Here is a 27219-nt window from a genome sequence, read left to right on the forward strand (position 1 = left end):
TTGGGCTCGGGCCCCATTCTTTCCCACACTTGTTTTTCTCCCCCTCCCAACCCTGCCACCCAAGCACCATAGCCAGCCCTTATAACACTTAAGCAAAATAAACTGCTTGTCCTTCTTTACCATCCAGTCATCCATCCATTCAATAAATAGTTACTCAGTACCTATCATGTGACAGGTGGTATTCTAGGTGCTAGGATTAAGAATATAAAAACCCTGACATGACAACAAAGTAAAAAGCCAAACTCAGTCCATTTATATTATAATTTAAATTTTAGCAAGTAAACATACAGCACGTCAGATGTTGTTTAGGGCTGAAGAGAAAATTAAAGTAAGTCCAGGGGTATAGGGAGTGAGAGGGAGACTCACACTTCTATACAGGCCAGTGGGAAGACCTGACTGGAAACCCAATATTTGATCAAGGACCTCAAGAAAGTAAAATAAACAACAACAAAACAAAGCTATTTACTTCTGTAAATACTACTTCTCTTCTGTGAAATAAGAAAAAGTTATAGCTTCAAATGTGGAGAAGGAAAGAATATGGAAGGTCTACTAAGCAACCTGAACCAACCACACCCCCTTGCCCACATTAATAGAAAAATGTAGGGAACTATCCACTCTGCTAATTATCCACTCTACTGCACCCTTACATAATCAAGTTGTATGTTCCAGAAAGACTGGCAAAGAGTTAGCTTATTACTTTCACCTTGAAGATAGTTTTCAAAAATCACTCAGCTTGCAAATATGTTATATACTCTCTCTCCGCCTTCATCCCCAAACATGGCCCAATTGTAACTACATAATTTTAAGGCTTTCTCTGCCTTCATTCAGGACACGTGCATCTTTCTAAAAAAAAAATAATAATAATAAAAAAAGCAAAGTTCCTCATAAATGCATTCACTTGGGAATCAAGAGAAGAGGAAAACTACTCATTTGTCCTTTAGTCCGTCCAGTCCATTTTCTTTAAACCTTATCTTTATCTCTTTAATTCCTTAATCCCTTATTATAAATTGTGGTCTGATAACAACGCTATAGAATTTTAAAGCCTGGAAATACATTAGAAAGTGTAAATACTACCATAATATAAAACCTGCAGTAGTGAAAAGCAATCGTTATGTTGATGGCATCATATTGAGACATGACTGTAAAGCAGGTCACACCTGTGGCTGTTTCCAACATGCAGCCTAAGCATGTTTCCGTTAATCTGGGAAAGAGGAGTGAAAAGACAAGGTGGATCGAAGGAGCTGTCCTGGGGTGTTTCTGGAACCTCTAAACTCACCTTCTCCAACAGGTAAAATAGTTGACTGAGATACTATGAAAAACCTCTTCTGACCAGTGTGTCCCAAGAGTAGAAATCCATTGGAATAGCAAGCCACCCTTTGCTTAAAGTAAGATAGTCACCTCACAGGAAAGGACAATAATTCTGCTGACTTCCAATTCAGACTGAAAGCTAGGGCTGAAAGAACCAGAGGGTTCTCTCTCCCTTAAACTTCCTTAGAAGGAGCCTTAGATTTATGTGGCATTCCTTACTGTGAGTGGCTCAGCCTGGTTGCCTAACACCTACCTGACAAATTGCTCAGTGGTGGGAGAGAGCACTCAGCAGATGGCGAGGGGGGAAGCGAAGGGGGCTCTTTGAAGGACAGAGTTGGTATATTTGATCTCTGGGGGTAGGGGACACAGAAACAGAGGTGCAGAGAGGAAAAGCAGATACAAGTAGAAGGAAACCAAAAGAAAAGCGATTAGAGGAGCCATAGGAAGTGACAATGAGAAAAGTAAAGTAAAAAAAAAGGAAGTTGGTGTTATAGTAACAGGGAAAAAATTAGCTCAGACCCTCCCCTCACATTAAATGACAAAATAAGTGTCTAATTGATTAGATAATTAAATAAAGAAACAAAAAATAATGTATTTTTCAATATCTTTATGAGACATCACATTTTAAACATAAAATACAATGAATCATCAAAAAGCTTTGAGCTGCTTACTTTAAAAATGTAAAATTCCTAACATCAGAAAACATCATAAAATAAAAAGGCAAATAATTTATTTTCTGTGTCCTTCTCTCTTCCCTTCTTTTTCTGAAAAATCGAGTCTAGAAACTAATAGTTGCCAAGCAAAGTAGGCGCCAGCATGGGGTGGGTGGTCTGTCGGGCCAGTGAGTAGTGGGTGAGAAGAGCTTCCTCTAGGAAACAGGAACGAGGTGTGAGAGGAAAGTGCCAAGATGGGAAACTGGTTACAGAGAGATTGATCAAATAAGTAAATATGTCCTGGATGAAGGGAGCCATGTTTCTCACTGTGGAGACAGAGCTAACAAATATGGAAAAAGATAACTATAATGAGCCCTATGCTGTGGGACTGGAATTAAAAACATCAGTATGAACTCATTGATTTCATAATACACAGGCACATGAATAAATAAATATAGATGTGCTGCATGCATGCCTGCGTCCATGCTTGTGTGCGTGCGTGCGTGTGTGTATGGGTATTACCTACCTGTCTCCACTGAGAACCACTATGAGCAGCAACAGCTCCCATCAATGAGCACACTAAAAACACAGACTTTGTTTTCTGATGATGCAAGTTAAAATATTTACAGTGACTGGTTAGGGTGTTAAATTGAGGGTCAATTTTTTATTTTTGCTCTTTTCAAATACACTTTAACAAGTGTCTAATCCTATCTTAATAAAAGAGTAATATGCAAATTGACCATACCTCTGCTACACACAAGCCACGCTTACCAGCCAATCAGGAGCAAGTATGCAAATTAACCCAACCAAGATGGCTGCAGCCACAGAGAGAGCAGGAGGCTTGGGTTTCCCGGCAATGGAGGAAGCCAAGCTTTCTGCCTGCCCTGGCCTGCCTAGGCCTCCACTTAAGGCTACAAAGTTTCAATTATAGAAAATACAGAAGTCCCAACAAAAATGGCTGTAGCGACGGAGCAAGCAGGAGGCTTGGCTCTGCTCAAGGCTACAAAGTTTCAATTATAGAAGATAAATAAATCCCAGATACCAGGGCCTCCACTTGGGTCGCCGGGGGGCGTGGCCAGCCTGAAAACCACCACAGGCCCCTCACCCAGGCTGCCCCACACCCCAAGGGAACCCCCACCCTGATCCGGGACACCCTTCAGGGCAAACCAGCCAGCCCCCACCAGTGCACCAGGCCTCTATCCTATCTAATCCTATATGGACACTGCCCCCATATGGACACAAGATGGCCAGCAGGGGAGGACAGTTGGGAGAGACCAGGTCTGCAAGGGAAGGGCAGTTGGGGGGGACCCAAGCCTGCAGGGGAGAGCAGTTGGGGGTGACCAGGCCTGCAGGGGAGGGCAGTTAGGGGCAAACAGGCTGGCAGGGGAGCAGTTAGGCATCAATCAAGCTGTCAGGGGAGTGGTTAGGGGGAGATCAGGCTGGCAGGCAGAAGCAGATAGGGGCAATTAGGAAGGCAGGCAGGGGAGCAGTTGGGAGCCAGCAGTCCTTGATTGTGAGAGGGGTGTCCGACTGCCCATTTAGGCCCGATCCAGGTAGGATTGGACCTAAATGGGCAGTCAGACATCCCTCGAGAGGTCCCAGATTGGAGAGGATGCAGGCTGGGTTGGGGACACCCCCCCATGCACGAATTTCTTGCACCGGGCCTCTAGTACTTTTATAATGATCAATAGTTAACAGAAAAAAGGATGGGATGCCAAGGTCCTATGGCCAGTTCTGTGGAGGATATCCCCTTCACAAAACTCTTTGTCCTTGCCCTCCCTACTGTTGCAGCTAGAAAGCAAAAACCTCCCATTTTCCAGCTTGATTTGGAGCCATAAAAAACAGGCAGAAGTTCCTAGAGATTTTTAATATGAATGCAAAGCCTACTAAGAACTAGCCTACCAGTTCTTTTGCTCACGGCTTCTTCCTGCATGGAAGACTTAGCCTCTCCCTGCAGATTCAGCTGCCTGTCATCTTCTGATCCCTTCAGTAAGCATTGAGGACAAAGGCCTACACACCAAAGAGAGCAGTGTGGGAAGATAGAGAGTAACCAAATCCCTGGTGACCTTCTTGGGTGGCTATACCAGCTCTGAACACCTCGCCCCTGAATTTCTTGTGTCATGAAACCAATAAACTCTCATGGGTTTAAACTGCTGTTTATAACAGAATACATTCTCTGAGAGAGATATTGAAATGAAAGTGAAGGAGAGCAACAGAAAGAGAAAGTTACACTGTATAAACAAAAGGTGTGGGCTGTTATCATATGACCTTTACATCCGAGCTCAGCATAACAATACTAATGTTGTCTTTGAAGGATTACAGACATGTCATGTGCTGCTAACAAAAGGACACAGTGTCTAAACACCGCTTCTTCCTTTCAGTGAGAACTACCTAAATCTCCTAAAATATGGCAATTACACTGGCAACTCATCTCTTAAAAACACTAATTGAATCTTCTGATATCTACTAATATAACTCTATTCTAAATTCTATAATGTTCCCGAGACTGTAAAGTATATTACCAAACATTCGGGACCTCGCCTTTTTCATTGCTTCTCGAATCTTTCTGGTTCTAACCTCAGGGATAGGTAGCCTGAGGCCTGGACAGGGCTGGGGAGTATGCAATCTTTATCCTTAAGTAGTAGTGGAGCAAATATGTAAGTTAAGTTTCATGTTTTGACTGGGGCATAACCCTACGTGAAGTATTGTGAGCAAAACATGCAAATCTTATTTGTTAGCTAAAATTATGCAGTATATGTCAACAAATGGTCTGAAAGAAGATATTTATAATATAGACTAGAAGCCCGTTGCACGAAGATTCGTGCAATAGACCTTCCTTCACCTGGCTGCCTGCACCAGTTTTCTGCCGGCACCAGTTTTCCTCTGGCACCTGGGACCCAGGCCTTGGCTCTGGCCACCCGCCGATCGGAGCGCCTCCCGCCGGCCTGATCGGCCACCCCGAGTCCCGCCACCTGCGCCTCCTGCTGGCCCCATCGGTCCCCCCTCAGCAGCGGCCCATCAGGCTGGCGGGAGGAGCAGGGGGTGGGGACTCGCAAGTCCCTGCCCCCCGCTTCTTCTGCTGGCCCAATCGGCCGCCCTGAGTCCCGCCCCCCTCACCTCCCACCGGCCCAATCGTGGGCATAGCGGAGTGATGGTTAATTTGCATATTACCCTTTTATTATGTAGGATATTCAGCAAGGCTCATGTCCAGAATATATAATGAACTTGTGCAAATCAATAAGAAAAAACAAAAACAGAATAAACAGTAAAAAGGTGAACAAAAAAGGAAGACAACCAAAAAGAATATCTAAATAAAAAGAAAATATTTAAAACTATGAACGTTTGTCATTAAGGAAATGCAAATTAAAATCACAATAAAAATCACTGCATTCTCACTAGAATGACTAAAATTAGAAAGATGGAAAATTCTACTAAAAATCTGAAGTAACCAAAATGTAGTACTAGTCCTATCTAATAAAGAGGGCATATGCTAATTGACCGTCATACCTTCACAAAGATGACAGCACCCACAGCCAATAAGGAGGGAATGTGCTAATTGACTGCCACGCCCTCAAAGATGGTGGCACCCAGTCCCCTTAGCCCCGTTGGGGTGGCAGGTGCGCAGCACAGCTGGGCCTGCCCCCGGCAGGCCTGGCCGCTCCGTCCACACGCTTGCCTCCGGAGTCCCCCAGTCCCCTCAGTCCCCCAGTTGCCAGGGTGCAAGCAAGCCTCAGATGACGGCTGCCCAGCCACCGAGGACCGCCTGAGGCTCAGGTAACCAGGGCCGGCCGAGGCCGAGGATTGCGCTGCCGGCAGTGGCAGCAGCAGAGGTGTGATGGGGGCGTCACCTTCCCCTGATCATCGGGTCGCCTCCTGCCTCTGAGGGCTCTCAGACTGTGAGAGGGGGCAGGCCGGGCTAAGGGACCCCCCCTCCAGTGCATGAATTTTCATGCACCAGGCCTCCAGTATAAATATAAACTGCACCACCACCCTTGACCCAGGAACTTGGCAGAGTGTTATGCCATATCACAACTTGTAATAGTCGAAATCTGTAAACTAGCCAAATGCTCATTAAGAGCAGAATGTAGAAACAAAATGTAATATATTTACACAATAAATACTATACAGCAAGGAGAATGAACAGTCTATCACTATACACAGAAAATATTCTTGACTCTCCGAAACCTACAGCTGAGGGAAAAAAGCCAACACAAAAGAGTACATCCTGTACAGTTTCCTGTCTATAAAGTTCAGAATCAGGTGAAACTCACCTGTGCTGTTAGAAGACAGGAGGGAGTCTTATTCTTGATGGAATGAGGTTGAGACTGGTAAGGTGCCCCGGGGGTTTGGGGATGCTGCTAATGTTTTATTTCTTGATGGGATATTCATTGTCGTCAGTGAAAATTTACCATTGCTACACTTATGTTCCCTTTTCTCTATGTACATAGAGAAAATACTGAATAAATTGAAACTGAAATATTTATCTTGTCATGCACATGTGGAGAGGTGACAAGAGTGTTGGGGGTGGAGTCAGGTGGACCTAAATTTTAATCCATCTCTAGCACTTACTTATTAGTAGTATGAATGACCTTGGAAGTTCCACCTGCAAAAAAAAAAAGATAATTATGTACCTCATGTAGTTTTTAGGAGGAGTAAGAAATAATCCATTAAGGTTTTGGCTCATAGGCTCTACGTAGTATAGACAAAGTTCTTAATAAATGTTAGATGTTGTTATTAGAGTATCTTCTTGTTAAATATATGTTGGAGTTTTCTTTTTTTTTTTTTCATAACTCTAGAGAAAATCCAGTAACATCCACACTTCCAGGAGGTTTTGAATCTGTTATTTTAAAAATCAGAAGCTTATTTCATTCAAGGGGTCAGACTTGCATATGAGATCATCATCTATTATGTAGAGCAAAATTATTTTCCCAAAGTGATCCACCTTTAATCCAGTCATATAGAGTTAGCTGGTCCCAATTTTAATTGACAAATCTAATTACTGTGATGAGTTTATTTATAGTCACTATTCAATATCTATTGATAGTTGCTTGACCTTGAAGAATATCATCCAATTAACATGGCAATATGTGTTAATGGATTTTTAAATTACTTTACACTGGATAAGAGGTAAAAGGAAAAAGGGAAATTCATTTGCAGAAGGAAGAATCACAAGTTATGGAAAGGAGCCTCCTATGTATGTCACTGAATACGCAACACTAACAGTTTCCCTTGCATTCACTTGATATTATAGTAGGAAGAGTTACTTTACTGATTTGTTTCTGGAATTTTTTTCAGGGACTCAGTCCCTAAATTCAGGCAACAAAATGTCTGTCCCACTCCAAGCAAAGAGTTGTTGTGTTTTAAAATTTGTTACATTTTTGTTCATTCTTTCAGAATGTAAAGTTAGTAGATGATAGATTAATAAAAATAATCAACTCCCTGAAATACATGGAAGACAGGGAACCATTCTCAAAAACTGAAGGGGAATGATCGTGGGCACACCAGTCACCGCTGGCAAAGGAGGCAAAGGAGGAGGTGCCATTCAGTCATGCTCCCTTCCCATTCTCCTTATTCATTTCACCCCGTTTCAGGCCTAATTTTAGACACAGACCATCAAAACTCCCAGGAACCTTAGATATTATTTACCCAATCCATTATTTACAGGAAAAATGCTGAGGAATTGAGAAATAGAGTGATTTATCCTTCCTCAAGTGATTCACGCTTTTGTTTCCTTCTCTGTGTCCCTCCATCACACCATAAGCCTCTCAGAAACAGGTACAGTAGGTCCTCGGGTTACATCGGAGATCTGTTCCTAGGTGCAACATAACGCGATTTTCGCTGCAAGTCGGAACCCACCTCCATAAGCACCTAGGTCACTCACATGGAGCACATACACAGCAGCAATGAAGTGAAACAGTAAGAAAAATTTAAAAGAAAGATAACAGTTCCTGACCTTTACTTGTGCTAAATAAATAATAAAAAACATAAAGCACATATGTACATATGTCGAAATGACTTTTTTTTTTTAATAAATGGGAGATGCGACGTAACCACAAAACGACGTACGTTGAGTCCGACGTAACCTGAGGACTGCCTGTATTTGTATTAGAGTGTCACACGGGCTGAATGGCGTCTCCCCCAAAATTCATATGTTGAAATCCCAACCCCCATTATCTTAGGATGTGATTGTATTTGGACACAGGAACTTTAAGAGGTCATTACGTTTAAATGAGTTTCTAAGGTTGGAGCCCTATATCTCTGGTGTCCTTATAAGGAGCGGAAGAGACCCCAGGGATGCGTGTGCACAGAGGAAAGACCATGTGAGAACACAGTGAGAAGATGGCTCGTCTCCAAGCCAAGAGAGAGTCTTTGGCAGAAACTAAGCCTGGCAACAACTTGATCTTGTACTTCTAACCTCCAGAACTGCGAGGAAATAAATTTCTGTTGTGTAAACCACCCAACCTGTGGTATTTTGTTACAGCAGCTTTTACAAACTAATACAGGAGTGTCTCAGCACCTAGTACAGTAAGTGGCACAGAGTAGGTGTTCAATTTACAAAGAAGGAAGAGAGACATAAAGGAAGAAAAAAAGGAGGGAGGAGGAAAGGAAGGGGGGCCCTTAAAGATGGAAATTAGTGTCTACAGGACAAAGTCCCAAAATGTCTAGGCCCTTACCACTGCAGCAAATGCTCTGGCACTTCTCAATTCTAAAACATGGTTAGCAAATGGTTTTGTCTGTACCTTGCAAATACTTTCAACCTTTCATGTTTATTTTATTACTAGAGGCCCAATGCATGAAATTTGTGCAAGGGGCTCGGCCCTTGCAGCCGCGGCAAGCAACCCTGGCTTTGTCCAGAAGGTCGTCTGGCTGTGCAGTCTAATTAGCATATTATGTTTTTATTATTATAGATTGTACACCAGTTATTTTATCATTCCTGGCCCCAAATCCACATGTTTGAAACCATCAGTTATATCTGAAGAGAGAAATATAGGCTTAACACCTGTGAAATCCCTATTTTTGCTTCAAGCAGTTTATTAGGAAACATTTTCTGTATTGAACAAAAGTAGCTTTGCCAGGTAACATCTTAAAAATGTGCAGTTACCACAAATTATTTTGCTCTGATATCTAATCTTTTAAAGATAGGGAAGGGGAGGAATAAGGAGATTTACCAGTAAGTATTTGTTTTTCGTTTGGAAATATTTTCACTCAAGACAATACCTCAAGGGAATTGTGCCTCTGGAGCTTAAAAAAATACTCATTTTCTTGGCATAAGATAAATTGGAATGGACTATTGCATTGAGAACTATCTCTAGTACAGTGAAGTGTAGCAAACTGGTGCTCAGCGAGGCTCAGTGTGCATGAAGATCTTTTAGTCAAATGCACTCAAGCACAGTTCTGAAATTGTTCTTTATTATTCTGAAAGATGCCAGGTGATAGCCTGCTTTAAACCACATCTTTTAATACTTTATTTTTTTCCACCCAGAACAAGGATTTAGGGCTAGCAGAGATAAGATGACACCAGAAGGCCCTGCCAGGGAATTGGGAAAGGCAGACCTTGGCTATCTGGCAATCACATGGGCATGGTCACTTGTCCGTTGTATCTGAAAGGCACCCAGGGCTCATCCCTTAGTCTCCACTGACTCTGTGACCCTGTCGCTGCCACAAGTGCCTGCCTGAGGGAAAATGATATCTCTAATGCAGTTACCTGAATCTTTTGATACAGTTATGGTCTAGTAATTCATTTACTGCGGCAATTGTATCAACATTATGTCTAATCCTGTTGTCTAAAGCCATTCAACAATTCAAAGGCAAAAACAGTGTGTATATGTGTGTATGTGTATATGCATGTGTATTTGTATGCTTGTGTGTATGTATGTATATCTCAGGATGTATGTGTGCATGTGGCTGTGTTCATGTGTGTCTGCCTATGTTGGAGACAAGGGGCAGAGAGAAAGAGAAGACATGATTGGTCCTTCCAATAATACATTCTTAGATTTGTTTATACATTTCATTCACTTCAACCTCAGAAGTCAACAAAACCATCACAAATTGCTCCAATCAATAATTGAGTGAGGCTTGTTTTGTTATTGAATCTATTTGTACACAAATTGCAGTTTGATTTTACCCATTTAACCTCCCAACCTTCCATAACATATTTTGTTCTACGTACAAAAATCCTATCCACTCTCTAAGCCACAAGTCATTTCCTTTTTATTTTAAGCGGAGTTTCCTATCCAAGTGAGCCTTTCATTTCATCTACCTAGTTTATAACCTCAGGTTCTCAAACCTGGCAGGTAACATGAGTGAGTAAATAAACATAAATGCTTGGTACCTACGTATGTTTCTCATTTTGCTCACACTTGAGATAGACATGAGTATAAGAAACCATTTTCCTCCTAACTCTAACCCAAGAAAAAAACGTTTGGAAGCAGATGATAAATGCCAGCTGACACACATTTGTGTGGGAATAAGAGGGGAGTGGTGGAGACTATGGCAAACAGTGTCCTCATAGAATGTGGGCAAAGGATATCCAAACCTCCTGAAATATCAGGAGAAGCCAAAACTTAATATTTATGTAAAATCCCTCAGTTTTTAAGTGCTGGCAATTAATTTAAAAATATACACAGAAACTTCTTTTATAATATTTTTATTGATTTCAGAGAGGAAGGGAGAGGATGAGAGAGAAAGAAACACCAATGATGAGAGAGAATCATTGATCGGCTGTCTCCTGCATGCCCCTGACAGGGGATTGAGCCCACATCCCGGCCATGTGCCCTGATTGGGAATCAAACTGGAACCTCCTGGTTCAAACCACTGAGCCATGCCAGCCAGGCTCAGCCAGAAACTTTTCTAAACAACATATAGGCAAAAGAGAGTGTGGCCCAAACATCTAAGGGACAGATTTAGCCCAAGCCAACATTTTGCCACCTCTGTAATACACACACATTTAACATGTACTGCCTTATGTCATCTCTTATTACTATCTAAAATAGTAGAATTACGTAGTATACATGCTCTGCAGTCAAACTGGGTTTAAATTCTGTTCCACCATTCACTCACTCTGTGGCCTTGGACAAGTTAGCTAACCTCTCTGTGCTTCAGTTTTCTTCTTTGTAAAATGCAGATAATAATATGGTTGTTATAAAGATTAAATGAGGTCCTACTGGTACAGCAATTAGAATACTTTAAATCACTCATTGTACGATGGTTGTTATTAAGTATTATATTGTATTACAATTTGCTATATGTGTTTGACACCTCCCCCACTAAACTGTAAATGCCTTGAAGGTATCTTTGTATACAACATGATGCTTAACTTAGTTCCGTTTTAAGAAGGATCTCAGATAATATTTTTTTAAGACCAAAATGTAGTAGAAATTGTAAAAGAAGATGTAAAGAAATTGACTGGGCCTCAAGTGTCCTCATAGAATGTGGGCAGAGGTTACTGCTGGTCCTTGCTTTTGTCCTACATATTTAAATCTACTGTGGGGCTAGCACCTTGCACCAGTCCATGTCAATTTGTTCCATGGCCAGTTATGATGAATGTTTCCCAAATCCCAGATGTATAATTTCCTCTTTGATATATTCTATAGAGTCTGAAGTACAACAGACAGGAACTATTCATGTCCTTTTCTTTTCCCCTTTTGAAAAGACTAGGAGAGAGTTGGGGTTAGATAGAAGAGTGGAAACATGTAGGGCAGCCTTGTGTGGCTGGAGCCCCTGGATCTTTCTCACCTGCCTTTACTAAAATTGACAGAGGTTACATCACAAAAACCTGACAGGATGCTTGTAAAAATGGAGCCATTATTGTCCTCATTCTTTTCTTCCACTATAATCTTTGTTCTCTTTGAAAATAAAGAGTAGGTTCTAGAAAGAGAGTGTTACAAAATGGAACCCCCCTATTTCACAGCATGAAATTCAGAATTCTGAGACATGCAACACAAATAGAGTTTTGCACTATAGACTAGGATAATGACTGTACCACAGAACTTTGGGAGGTAAGCTCTAAGCACAGAAAGTTAAAGGCATGTCTAAATTCAATCTAAACTTCTCTCTTACCAGATTATATTTAAAGGTCAACCATAACCAACATAAACCATGTGTCACTAAGCTATCAAAAACACTTCTCCTATGTCCTAATGGATTGAAAGCAGCCACAACAGAATGGAGCTAGAGAAAGTGAAAATATAAGGTGGTTTTAAATATGCTGATATTAATATCAATGTTTTCCAGAGGAGATTTTTAAAGTTAAAACAATAATCAGGAATCCAGGACCATTTTGTTGTATAGGGCACATGGTTGTTAGTGGGTTTACATAGAGGGGGTGGGTGATGGGAGCGAATGGAGAAAGATGGATTTCAGAAGGAAGTAGGGGTTTTAGAAGAAGCCAAATGAATCATGGGAGCTTTATGAAGAATTATATACCAGGTGTACAGGTTAATAATACGGATTTTTTTTCAATACATGGAGTTACACATATGTTGATATATATATGATTTGCTATGTATGCTATTTTGTTGTATTAACAGCAAGCTTCAAAACTTCATATGTCAAATTTGCTGAAGGTGTTAACATCATAGATATTTTTACACTTAAAAATGTCGAATTTCGTGCCAAAAAAAAGAGCATTTGTGTGAAGTTTTAATTCATTACTTTATTTTGAAGAAAAGTTATTGTACACTTTGTTATTGTACACAAAGTTATTGTACACAAAGTTATTGTACACTTTGGGAAGCTTATGGTGAACATGCTCCATCTCAAGATACTTGTGAACGCTGGTTTAAATGCTTTAAAAGTGATGATTTTGATGTGAAAGACAAAGACATCCAGGTCAACCAAAGAAGTTTGAGGACCAAAAATTACAAGCATTATTGAATGAAGATGCGTGTCAAACTCAAAAACAACTTGCAGAAAGATTAAACGTTGCTCAGCAAACAATTTCCGATCGTTTACAAGGGATGAGAGAGATTTTCAAGGAAGGAAAATGGGTGCCACATCAACCGAACGAAAGACAAGTGGAAAACCGAAAAGTCATCAGGAAAATGTTGCTTCAACGGCATGAAAGAAAGTCTTTCTTGCATCGAATTGTGACTGGCAATGAAAAGTGGATTTATTTTGAGAATCCCAAATGCACAAAATCATGGGTTGATCCGGGTTAACCATCAACATCAACTGCAAGGCCAAATCGCTTCGGAAAGAAGACAATGCTCTGCTTTTGGTGGGATCAGGAAGGTGTGGTGTGTTATGAGCTTATAAAACCAGGTGAAACCATTAATACTTATCACTACCGACAACAAATAATCAATTTGAACCACGCTTTGATTCTAAAATGACCAGAATGGTCCAGAAGACACAGCAAAGTAATTTTGCTTGATGATGAGGCACCATCACACACTTCAAAACTAGTTATTAAAGACACATTAAAAGATCTTGCCTGGGAAGTATTAACCCACCGCTGTATTCACCAGACCTTGCTCCTTCAGATTACCACTTGTTCCGATCGATGGCACATGCACTTTCTGAGCAGCACTTCAAAACATACGAAGAAGTGGGAAATTGGGTCTCTGAATGGTTTGTCTCAAAACAAGAAAAGTTCTATTGGGACAGTAGCCACAGATTACCTGAAAGATGGGGAAATGTGTAGCTAGCGATGGACATTACTTTGAATAAAGGCCTTTTGATGTTTCTCTTGAAATTATTGTGTTTTCTTTTATTACAAAATCCACATTATTAACCGGTACACCTGGTAAATCATGTGATAAAACCAGTCTTGAAAATTTGACTTAAGCAAGGGTGAAATTTGAGGGAAATTAACCATATCAGAATTTACAGTACTCATCATTTTCTTCAAATAAATATTCACTGATTGCCTATGTTGTTCCAGGCATTGGGCTTGACTTTGGAGAGAACAGTGCAAATGAGACATGGTATCTGCCCTGGAGGGTGTGTCCATGTGTTGGGAGTGAGCTTGCAAAAAACGAAGGGAGGGAGGGAGATAACATAAAATAAATTTTTAAAGAATATATTAGTAAAGGTAAAGTCAAAGGAAAGATTTGTCAATTAGGAAAGAAGGAATGGTAGAAAAAGTTTCATGTGAGTTAACTGTTGAACTAAGCAGGTACTGCTCAGGCGGATGGCAAGTGAAGGGTATAACTTTATAAAATTAATCACTTCAAATGCCTATTTATCTTCTCATTTTACAAGTTCCAAACCCATGCCTGTTTAGTTACAGCAAAAGTCATTTATGCTCTTGCATATTGCCAGGTACATTGCAGCAATCATATTCTTCATATTCCAAAATTCACACATAGCTTGTACAAAAAAAAAATGAATAGTACTTTACCAAACATATCTAATAGTAACACTACCTGGTTCTCAGATAAACTCCATAGCCCACAAATCCAGAAAACACAAATAGATGAAAACAGGCTGCCAGAAAATGAAACCAACCCTAGCTGATTAAAGAATATTACGTAGGTTTCAGACTCATTGAAAAGGTTTGGGAAGCAGAGGCATGCCTATTCAGCCAAGAATAATGCCCCAAATCAGACCTCTGACCTGGTTGGATCGGAACACCACGGCTGCCGTCTCAGCGTGCTGGACTTTTCAGGTTGCGTTACTGACATTGCTAGTCCTGAACACTGAACACGTCTCTTTGGGAGCAGTGCTCTGGCTGCCACTGAGATTCAACCCAGCCATGCAACTGCTCCTGTTGACAAGAGATAACTCCGCAAAGTGCCCCCTATTCAGAAATGAGTGCATCTGACTTGGCAAAAGTTAGGCTACATGTCCTGTCCAAGCTGCGAGGGAAGCTAGGAAAATGAGTATATAATATTTTCACTTTCTATAATGGGAGGTAAATATGCCTCTTCTGAGACTCATAAGAAAAAGAAGATTCCCATATTTGGAAATAGGGTTTAAATGCCAACTAACCAAGAGGGATGGCAGGCTAAGAGGTAGTTTTCTCTAGCAGAAAAAATATAAAATTTGAAGTTAGTCAAATCTTGATTTGAATATCTCCTCTGCCTTTTATTAGTATGGGACAGATTCAGTTTCCACATCAGTAAAACTGGGAAAACTATGTCTACATTTCTGATTTGTGGGAACACACAAATAAACACACAGATACACACACACACACACACACACACACACACACACACACATTTGGAATGGATTAGCCTAGACTTTTTCTCTCTTGACATAGTTTACAGTAGAAGACAGATTTCATTTCCATGAAATATTTTTGTTGGTTTTCCTAAAGAGAATGGATAAAAACAACTTTTAAAATTCATTTATACAAAGAAGATGTGGTACATATATACAATGAACTACTACTCAGCCATAAGAAAAGATAAAACACTGCCATTTGCAATGACATGGATGGATCTTGAGACTATCATGCTAGGCAAAGAAATCAGACAGAAAAAGTTAACCACCATATGATTTCGCTCACATGTGCAATATAAAACTGAAAGCAACAAATGAACAAACAAGAAAAACAAACAAAACTCATAAAGACAAAAGCATGGTGGTTTCCAGAGGGAAGGTGCATGGGGGAAGAGTGTGTAGAGCTGAGGCTCCATGGCAGTGGTTCTGAGGCTTTGTAAGGGTTAGAGCAGGCTGCATACGTAATCTCAAGCAAAGCTAGGTGGTCACAGTAGAAGCCCACACAGAGGCCATCCATTAGGAGTTTTTTTGGGGGGACGGTGGCACTGACCCCATATGATTTCTGAAGTTAAGGCACTGCAGAGAGAATGCCCTCAAGGCAACAAAGCCCACCTCAAGTGCCACCCCAGGAACCAGCATTTAACGTCAATAATAATCATTAACTTTACTAACACCATGCCATACCAGGCAGCCAGTACTAAACGGCGAAGAGGCAATGGCCAACCATTGAGATGCCACAATTTCTCACAAAGAGCATTCAGTCCCGCATATGCGCAGTCAGTCTTACTTACACCCCAGGCTTCAGCAAACACCGGTGAAAGAAAATGCAGGCTACTACCCCTCTACTGAAAGTAGACATTGGTCATAATAAACACTGAATGTGACCTGGGGAAAAAAAATTTCTGAATATACTGTGATACTTCTATAAAGGTCAAGCTTCTCCACTACCCAGCTTTACCAGTAGCTAGAGAACAGAAAATAATGTTGATACTGGAAAAAATGTAACATGCATATTTGTATGTTGCTGAGTTGAGACTGTTCAATGCACTTCTTTTATAATTATTTCATAGTTGTGTGTAGAGGAGGCTAGGAGAAAGGGTGTGAAGAGGGAACCGAATAAAAAACTGAAGCCAGTCAACCATCACTAAATTGAGTCACTCTTACCTAACAGAACAAATTTTATCTGGCACTTGAGCATCTTCTAATTCCAATTTTTAAAAAAATCTAAGAAAATGTTTTTGAGAGTACTAAATGAACCTATGGTTCAATAATCTTCCTAGAAAAAATAATTTATTATACCTGAACCTTGTATCTATTCCAGTAGAACCCTCACAACATTGAAGCTGAATTCTTTGTTGATTTCTTAAGTGAGAGTTACTCAAATCTTGACTGGCATGTTGTGTATCCCAATGTACCAGTGCTGCTAATAATAATCATTAACTTTACTAACAACAATAATTTCCAGCACACAATGTTTCTTTCCTCTGAGAAACTCAGCACAATTTCACATTTACTATGTTATTTGTTCACAGGCATCCCTGTGAGGACTGGGAAAGAACAGGAAGTGTATTGATTGTGCTATAGAAAAAGACCCATTGAGGTTAGGCATTAGACCAAGGTCAGAGAGCCAGTCTGCGGCAGACCATAACAGATATTGCTAAGGGTAACTGCCTAACCGAGGGTTGAGCTAAATCCAGTTATAACAGATTTGATTAAGGCCCACCTCAATGAAGCAGAGATGCTGGACCTCCTCACCAGAGTCACGAAGTCTTTGCCCTGAGTGGACCTCAATCTCTCTTTCTGAAGGAGCTTTAAATCACCCCAGCAGCCCCTTTGTAACAACTTCCCTTTTGTTAAGCTGTTAGGGTTGTGGTGCCTTCCTGGTCGGCATCAAGCTAGATGTTCCGGCCAAGACAATGGGTAATTTTGCTCCCCAGGATTATAACTATCAGCAGTTGCCTGACAATAAAGCATTTCCAAAATTGAAGGAAGTTCTTTTTATTACAACGTTTGAAGATCACAAGGTTTCCATAACATGTGACCATTGCAAAATTACTGTTAACACTATTTTAATAAAAAAGATATTATCAAGTTGGCATCTGATAGGCTAATGTAGATTGATTTTGCCTTTTTTTTTATTTGACCCTACTTGTCCTCATAGCTGTTGGCACACCAGCCATTTTAGATATTTGCTTTAGGATAACATTATTGGTTTCTTGGTGCTATTACCAGCACCTCCTTCAATGTGTCTTTGCTTCCAGTATTGCCCATTATTTACCAAAATATTTTGCCACTTGCCTCATTTTTATGATTATAATTCAATATGGGAAATTTTGGCCAGAACTAAATTTTCTAAAACACAGCATAGATTCTTTGAATACAAATTTTAGCAAGAATTTGAGTATGTTGGAAATGGTGTTTTCTACCATGTCAATGGGTTCTGGGAAAAAAAATTACTTTGGCTTTACTTACCAAAATAAACTTATTTAAGTCCTTGCCATAGAGTCAATGGGTTTCCTCGATAAAAAATTAAAGCTTGCCAAAGGTTTATAAGTTCACTCTCTACAAATAACTGCCCTCTCTCTTTGCTGATTTTTGCCTAGAGGATTTATCCAGTGATGCCAATGAGGTATTAAAGTCCCCTACTATGATTGTATTGCTTTTGATCTCTCCCTTGATATCTTCCAGAAGTTTTTTTTATGTATTTGGGTGCTCCTGTATTGGATGCATATATGTTTACCAGAGTTATGTTCTCTTGTTGAAACTTTCCTCTCTCCATGGCCACATCAATGTATGGTACAGTGAAGAAGCCATGCACCATATTTATGAGTTGTGATAATCAGGAGTTTCATTGTATCCAGCAAGGTTAGCAACCAAGTTATTTTTGTAATGTTAAGCAGTCAAGAGGCAGTGTCTCATTCTAGTTAACCTATGCAGAGCTGACTTTATCTCCTTACATAGCATTTCCTGTGAAATTTCCTCTCTATTTTTTGTCTGGATTGTATAAAGAGAAGCAGCGTATAGGGAAGATCATAGAGTTCCATGTTCTAGTTCGCTCAGTGAGAAGCAGTCTCCTTATCAGCACAATGAAGGCAATAATACCCATCCTCTCTCTCTTGAAAAGCTATCTATAATAATAAAAGCGTAATATGCTAATTAGAACAGATGTCCTTCCAGATGAAGCTGGGGCTGCGAGGGAAGCCCGAGTCCCAGGTGCCAGAGGGAAGCCAGTGCCAGCAGCCTACTTTTGCTGGGAAGGAAGGCCTACTTTTGCATGAATTTTGTGCATTAGGTCTCTAGTAAGAATAAATAAAACAGCACAAAAGTGCTTGGTATACTATAAAGAACCACTCAAGCCCTAACTGGTTTGGCTCAGTGGATAGAGCATCGGCCTGTGGACTGAAGGGTCTCAGGTTAGATTCCAGTCAAGGGCATGTACCTTGGTTGCAGGCACATCCCCAGTAGGGGGTGTGCAGAAGGCAGCTGATCGATGTTTCTCTCTCATTAATGTTTCTAACTCTCTATCCCTCTCCCTTTCTCTCTGTAAAAAAATCAATAAAATATATTTAAAGAAAAAAAAAAAAGAACCACTCAAACAGTTCACACATATACACTGATTTTTTTTCAAAGCACTCTAACTAGGAGTACATTTACTCTCCTTTCTCAAGGAGTGAACAGCACTTTTCAAACCTTAATAAATGTCAAGGTTATAAAGGTACAATATCATTTGTAAAGTTCACCTTAAAGGTAAACAGGGCAGCTTATTAGCATCCACAAGAAGTACAAGTTAATTTTAATCTAATAAATATTCTGAAAATACCTGTAAGAAGATAGACCACTATGCCAAAGCAACTTACCCTTTAAATTAATGGCATACTGTATTGGTTTCTGGGCATGCTGCTAGTTTACTCTTTTTGCAAACTTTTAAAAATATTTATTTATTTTTTAAAAATCTTTATTGTTGAGCCCAGCTGGTGTGGCTCAATGGTTGAGCGTCAACATACGAACCATGAGATCACTGTTCGATTACTGGTCAGGGACCATGCCCCAGTTGCAGGCTTGGTCCCCAGTATCGGGCGTGAAGGAGGCAGCCTATCAATAATTCTCTCTCATCATTGATGTTTCTATCTCTCCCTCTCCCTTTCTCTCTGAAATCAATAAAAATATTATATATATATATATATATATATATATATATATATATATATATATTGAAAAATCTTTATTCTTTAAAGTATTACATATGTCCCTCTTTTCCCCCCATTGACCACTTTTAGCCTGCCCCCATTCCCCCACCCCAGGCCAAACTTTGCAAACTTTTATAATGCCACCATCTTCAAAGATAGAACATATCTTGGTACACAAGTGAGCTCTGAAGTCAGCTTAGATTCAAACTGTTCTTTCCCACATATTAGTTCTGTGATTCGGGAAAAGTATATAAGCTCTATATGCCTCAATTTCTTTAACTGCAAGATAGAGAAAATGATAATGCCTGACTCATAAGAATGTTATACAGATTAAGTTAAATAATAAACATAAAACATTCAGCATTTGATATATGGCAACATGACACAAATTTAGCTATTAATATTATAAATAAAGATGATTATTATAATTACTAATAATTATTATACATTACTAGAACATATTTATGCATTATGAATCTTCATAATCACATTAATATCGAATGACCTAATATATAACTATGAGCTATTCTGAAAGCGAGTAAGATGTTTCAATACAGAGAAACGTAAACAGGACAATTTTTCACCACCAGTTTGCTTTGAGTAGCATAAGTTAGTCACAGTCACAGTCATTTCCTATGTGTCTTTTTTTTTTTTTCCCTGTTGTCAAGTATAACTGTCCAGTGTGGCAGAATTTGCAGAAACGTCCATGCATTGAAGTAGAATTTTGAGGTGCTTTATGTAAATAAGAAAGCTATAAAATACATAAAGTTTAGCATATAAACTATATTTTATAGTTATCAAATATATAAAATAAAGTTTAGCCAGGAATTATAAACATGCTAACAATTGCATATGACAAGTCACACAAGGTTTTTGAACTCAATGACTGCATTTTAAGTTACAAGTGGCAATAGTCATAATGCAGGCAATGGAAGGTATACACATTTTTTATGATTTACAGGCTTCAAGTTATATAAAAGCAAAGGATATCCTCCTAGGTGCAACACTTCCCCATACAGTCACACACATCGAGGGTAATACAAAATAATCAATATGTCTGGAGAGCAGTATTCTGTCCCCTCTTCAGAAAGTAAAAGGCAAACGAAACTGATTTCTAAATTTCCAGGTCCAGAAAAAAGTGCCCATTTTCTAAATAATATGTGCCCTGAGAAAAAATAATGTTGAATGCTTACCATTGAAATAGCTACAGAAAGCTGTAGGAGACAGAGTTCACCAATTCTGAACTTCTCTTAGTTCCTGAACAATTATTTCCTCTTTCAATTTACAAACATGCCACCTGCCCTTCCCTTTATCTGCAACACTTGTCCAACCCCATCCAACTCCCATTTGTCCTGTATGAACTTCTCTTAGTCTTTGACTTCTCAGCTTAAGTATCACTCCTACTGGCAAAACTTCTCAAATACCCTATGTATAGAAGAAATGCCCTAGGTAAGTAAGTACTCATATGCCTTGTACTTTGCCCATGTTGTTCATTTCCACACTACATCTTACATACCCACTTACTTACCTATATCCCTTACTAGACAGGAAGCACAATGAAGGCGGGAGTCATGTCCATACCACTTTCATTGCATCCTAATCACCTAACACAGGGCCTGGCACTTTGTAAGTTCCTGCTTAATATTTGTTGAAAATTGTTAAATGCTCTCAAATTTTAGCATCACTTTCAAATGGCAACTAAGCAATTACAACTATTACGTACTTTTGAAATAATTTCATTGTTTAATTTTTCAAATAAATACATAATATGCCTTGTTATATGGTATGGTCTTCATCATGGTTTTAAGTTTTCAATGCCCATAACCAAGAATCCAATTAGTAAATACTTAGAAATGAGAGCTCACACTTAGCTTTATTTGCCCTTTGCCAGGAAATTAAGCTCCAAAACCTGGCAAGACCACCTCAGCCATTTTTGCATTCTCAGATATTGAGAGAGACACTTGCTCTGAGTTTTAATGAGAAAATGCATGATGTAAAATAAGAATAAATGAACTTAGAGGCAAGGCACACAAAGGTCCTGGCTCTGGTCTGTCTCAGACAAGATCTGACTCTTATCTTAGCAACCTATGTAACCAGGAGGCTGTTTAACTTTTCCAACTGCTTCATGTACAGTGATAAGATTGGGTCAGGCAATTCCTAAAAGAGAAAAGTTCCTACACCGTTGAAACAAATAATACAGACTATTCTTCAAAAAGTTCTTCAAGGACCTGGTGGTTGGCATCTGGTTTAAAAAAACAAAGGGAGACCCAGAAAGAAACTCACTACAGACTGATTCATTTCCTGTCACCATAACCATTATTGCTTGTCTCATTTTCGGTTCTTATAAGTGTATTTCTAATAGCACATGATCTCACTCATCTAGTGGAAATAATGAACAACATAGACTGATGAACAAGAACAGACCCAGAAACAAGGAGGCATGGATCAGACTGTCGGGCCTCAGAGGGAGGGTAGGAGAGGGTGGGGGTAAAGGGGAGAGATCAACCAAAGGACTTGTGTGCAAGCATATGCGCCTAACCAGCGATTGGGGACAACAGGGGGGTGGGGGCATGTGTGGGGAGGGGTGTGGGATGGGAATGGGGGCATGAGGACAAATATGTGATACCTTAATCAATAAAGAAATTAAAAAAATAAATAAATAAATAAAAATAAAAAAAACAAAGGGAGGGGGGTGGCGGGAACAGGCCACAGAAATGTACTAAGGAGGAAGGAAGTCTCACCAGCAGGACCTTAAGCATAACAGGGTGTGGAGGTTCAGCAGGCAGGAGACGCCGTGGTGGAGCGTGCCTAAGGAGATGCTCACAACCCTGGGTGGTCATCCTTATCTCCTAGTCTCCTGTTGCCTACCTTAGTTCTCTTCCATTCACATGGGTCAACTGTTAAAAGACTGTGTTTGGCCTGTTAAATGCAATCAAGGTTTAATAGGTAAAAGGTTGGACTCAAGAAAAAGAAATTTAGTTGTTAAATTAGTTAACTGTACTATTGTTTAATGGGACACAGTAAATGCTTCAAGCGTCTAGAGTTTTCCTGGACCAATCACTTCTTTTAATGCATAGAGCTGAATTTTGCAAAAAAAAAAAAAAAATCATTCTCAATTCTTTTCCAGTTATATTTAATTCATTTAATAGGCAGGAAGAGTCTCAAAAATCTTTCTCTTCACCAGATGTTTGATCCCCTTGCCAAATGTTTGGTCTCTGAGCTTTACTCCATCAACAGCATGATTTGCCTTCTTTTTTCTTCAGAGAAGGACTAAATAGTTGTAGGAACCTTCTCCCAGTATGGCACTGCCACTTGCCTGAGATATCCCTATTTCTACTACCAATGTCCGCTAGCTTCCTACCTTGATAAAAATGGAAGAATAAAAAGGTTGTGTTTACTGTTCAGAGCATTGGTGGAATTCAGAGCTAGTTAGTAAAAATAACAGAGTAATGATGAGAAAGCTTTGTAGCTTTATAGACACATATTTGTCTTCCCAGTTTTATTGATCCACTAACTAATAAGGGAGTTATCTGTACTGTAGTGTAATGGGGTATAATAACTGCATCAGGCCTCTAGAGTTCTTCTGGAGCAATTAGGTTTCTTTTTGGTGCACAGAGCTGAATTCTGCATGAAACCAAAACTTTCCTCACTTTGTTTGATTTCTTTTTGTGGGTTATTATAAAGTAAAAAACCACACAGACACACACACATAAAAGCATTTTTCTTGATGATTGCTCTGGTCTGGCTTTTCCAGTAACCATTACCACTGATCTTTTCCTCTTCGGTGATATTCCCTGATAAATGTGAGGATTCCCATGTGTGGATGGGAGTAGTGAAGTGAATTAGGAGACATAAATGGAGCATCTGCCATCTCCTCGGAGAGCCATCAGTTATACTGGAGTGCCCTCAGAATCCAAGCACTTTACTTATTTGGAGGCAGTTTTGGAAGGGCTGACACTATAGAAAGTTGGGAGATCTGAGGACACCTGAAAAATAGCCCCTCATCAAAAATCGAATCTATAAGACTAAATTCCACCATAATAGAGTTAGTTCTTTGTGTTAAAGGACTTTATATCCAGTGAAATTTCAGAGTTTGGTAACATATAAATAGAAGTGGAAAGGACATATTTTAGCTATTAATATAACAATATAAACATTCCCTCCGTAAAACTCTTATTGTTAGTATAACAAATAAAAGTTTGGAACCAGAGATAGATAAAAAGGAAAAAAAAAAAGATCCAAAACAAAGTTGCTGACTGAGAAGGGAAAATTAAGAAACAAAATTTCTAAAACCCCTCCTCGTCCACTTACCCCAAGGACTGAATATCTGAGAGGGAAATAATAGATAAAGCAGATACTGACTACTGAAGAGAGGAAATGCTTACTTTCTTTCTTTGTCTTTCTTTCTTTCTTTCTTTTTCTTTCTTTCTTTCTTTCTTTCTTTCTTTCTTTCTTTCTTTCTTTCTTTCTTTCTTTCTTTCTTTCTTTCTTTTCTTTCTTTCTTTCTTTCATGTGTCCTTATCCCCTCATCGCCCCACCAACCCTCCACTCATGCCCTCACCCCCCTGTTGTCTGTGTCCATTGGTTATGCTTATATGCATGCATACAAGTCCTTTGGTTGATCTAGCCCCCTTACCCCCATCCTCCCCTACCTTCCCTCTGAGGTTTGACGATCTGATAGATGCTTCTCTGTCTCTTGATCTGCTTTTGTTCATCAGTTTATATTGTTCATTATATTCCATAAATGAGTGAGATTATGTGATATTTATCTTTAACTGACTGGCTTATTTTGCTTAGCATAACGGTCTCCAGTTCCATCCATGCTGTTGCAAATGGCAAGAATTCCGTTTTACCGCAGTGTAGTATTCCACTGTGTAGATGTACCACAGTTTTTTAATCCACTCATCTGCTGATGGGCACTTAGGCTGTTTCCAAATCTTAGGTATTGTAAATTGTGCCACTATGAACATAGGGGTGCATATATCCTTTCTGATTGGTGTTTCTAGTTTCTTGGGATATATTCCTAAAAGTGGGATCACTGGGTCAAATGGGAATTCCATATTCAGTTTTTTGAGAAAACTCCATACTGTTCTCCACAGTGGCTGCACGAGTTTGCATTCCCACCAGCAGTGCACGAGGGTTCCTTTTTCTCCGCATCCTCGCCAGCACTTGTTTGTTGATTTGTTGATGATAGCCATTCTGACGGGTGTAAGATGGTACCGCATTGTCCTTTGATTTGCATCTCTCGGATAATTAGTGATTTTGAGCATGTTTTCATATGTCTCTTGGCCTTCCTTCTGTCTTCTTTGGAAAAGTATTTATTTAGGTCCGTTGCCCATTTTTTGATTGGGTTGTTTATCTTCCTTTTGTTAAATTGTATGAGTTCCCTGTAAATGTTGGAGATTAAACCCTTATTGGTGATAACATTGGCAAATATGTTCTCCCTTGCAGTGGGCTTTCTTGTTGTATTGTTGATGGTTTCTTTTGCTTTGCAAAAGCTTTTTATTTTGATGTAGTCCCATTTGTTTATTTTCTCTTTAGTTTCCATTGCCCTAGGAGCGGTATTGGTGAAGAAATTGCTTCGGCATATGTCTGAGATTTTGCTGCCTGTGGATTCCTCTAGTATTTTTATGGTTTCCCATCTTATGTTTAAGTCCTGCATCCATTTTGAGTTTATTTTTGTGTATGGTGTAAGTTGGTGGTCTAGTTTCATTTTTTTTTTTGCATGTATCTGTCCAATTTTCCCAACACCATTTATTGAAGAGACTATCTTGACTCCATTGTATGTTCATGCCTCCTTTGTCAAATATTAAATATACCAGAAAGCTTAGCACTGAGACTCCTTCTCCTCCATTGAAATTGCTCCTTCTTGACAAAAGTCTAACTTGGTCAGGCTCCTATTCTGAAGACCAGGCCTGATCTAACTTTATCTGTGATGAGGTGGGAAATTCTCCCTAACTCTGTGGTTCCATTAACAGCCCTGATATTCCTCCTCAACTTTTATTTTTGCTCCATCTGACACTTCTTTGTCTTACTGCTCAGTTTAACGGCGCCTGATATTTTGGCCCCATGGAAAGACCCAAGTCTCTAGCTAAGTCTGTTAAATACAAGTGTTGAGTAAACTGGGAAGTAAATGCATCTGTTTTGAAGAGAAATGGTCCAGAGAAAGCTGCTCAAGTATAAAGGATATTAATTGTCCTGAGGTGATCTGTGTAGGGGACCAAAGCAACAGTTCAATAAAAGAAATTCTTGATAATAGGGAAAACAAGGAACTCTCCACAGGAATTTTCTGAAGTGCATGGGGAAAACAGGACTTGTACAAAATGGGTTCCACTAATAAATGGAAGGTGACCCTATAAAACTGTAGAATTGGGATTGACCTGAGTTAAATGTGCCTCATTTTCCTTAAGTGTCATTCTCTGGGACAAATTGGGGGGTGCCAGTTATTAATCCATTGCCTCTTTCCTTCTCTACGTTAGGATCCTGAAGCCAGGACTCCACACACTGTGGTTCTCCTTTGTCCTCTGACCAATAGGAGGCACTGAGGGGCCTGAAACTCTGGAATAGGAAGAAGCAATAGACTTTCTGCTCTTGTTTTCTGCTGAGAGCTGTCAGAGAGGAGAGTGACATAATGTGGGGACACCGCATTCCCCACAGCATTCTCCCTGCAGCCTTTACCACCTCCAGGCTGGCCTCGGGGTTCTTTGAGGAAGCCCCAGGGTTCTTCTTCACACCAGTGGCAGTCCGTGTGTTGTAGGAGCAGCCATGCCCTCCATTCTAAGGTAGTAATCTCAGCTCTATGGAGGGATTCCTCTAAATTTCTAACCCCCCTCCTGGTCCACTTACTCCACAGTCACAGTCTGCAGTTGCTACCTCTGTTAAAACATTTTCAAGTTTTCTTTACCCACTTACCACCTTTTACCTACTTAGTAATTATTTATATTAAATTTTCCCTGTTCAAAATATTAGTGTGGTTATATGTCTTCACACTCAACCTTAACTGATGCAAGACCATATTTACAGTAACAGTCCCAATTCCCTAGTAACTTTTTCCATTTTTTAATTCAGAATGTCCAGTTCCTACCAATACCAGCACCACCACCACCACAATCAAATATTTCTGAGATTCCACAAAGTGGCTTATACAGACTTATGAAAAAGTACCTTCCAAATGGCATCTCACTGGCATCAACAAATGTAGAGAGTATCACACAACAGGAAACCACAGTTCCCCAGGGCCAATACTGGACCTTCATATAATTAAAGCTTTAGTTCTACGGCAAAACATGGTAAGAGTCCTGCTTGTTTCGGGGAGAAGATTCATAAAGCAATGAGCTGGGGTCCTAATGTTTTATAAAGATTTTAGGGAAACTACTCTTTATGATTATTCTCTTGCAGCTCTCTCATACTTAGTCTCCATAGGATTCAGGCATGTACCCAATAGGGAGCTGAACAAGTGATGGGCAACATGTTGAACTCAAAGTTGGCACTGCTCTTCTGTGGCTAAGAGGTGACTGAGGTTCACTTATTGCACCACACTTATTCTTTTTCCCTAAAGACAAACTCTTCTAAAAGTTATCTCAATGCACAGGAAAAGTGCCCACTCCACCAGTTTTCCAGACAAATTACATTATGCTTATATCTTACTTGTAAAGATGTAGAGATGTAATATAGAATAGCACGACTTAATAGTTCAGTATATTGGAATAAAAAGTTATAGAGGATGGAGAGGGAAGGAAGTAGTAGCATGAGACAAAGTCATTCAACTAGCAAGGGCTACTTTGTGAATACTAAACAACTCACACCTTGAGGACAATGAGAAGCAATCTATATTTCTTATAAATATAATTGGACTTAGAAGATAGATTGGGATGGGGTAAAAGGGGGGATTAATTTAAAAG

The 27219-nt window shown here is 39.7% G+C and overlaps 1 protein-coding gene across 6 annotated transcripts in view; it reads right to left on the bottom strand.

Annotated features, from left to right (window-relative positions):
• LOC307108733 (uncharacterized protein) overlaps nt 1–27219 on the bottom strand; it is an 823426-nt gene that overhangs the window by 630917 nt on the left and 165290 nt on the right. For all 6 annotated transcript variants that reach the window (XM_079786886.1, XM_079786881.1, XM_079786883.1 and 3 more), the window contains exon 2: nt 6531–6564. The gene's annotated coding sequence lies outside the window, so the exon portion shown is untranslated. The remainder of the gene's footprint in view (nt 1–6530; nt 6565–27219) is intronic.

This window comes from Cnephaeus nilssonii, assembly GCF_951640355.1.
Source record: "Cnephaeus nilssonii genome assembly, chromosome: 2".
NCBI classification, from domain to species: Eukaryota; Metazoa; Chordata; class Mammalia; order Chiroptera; family Vespertilionidae; genus Cnephaeus; species Cnephaeus nilssonii.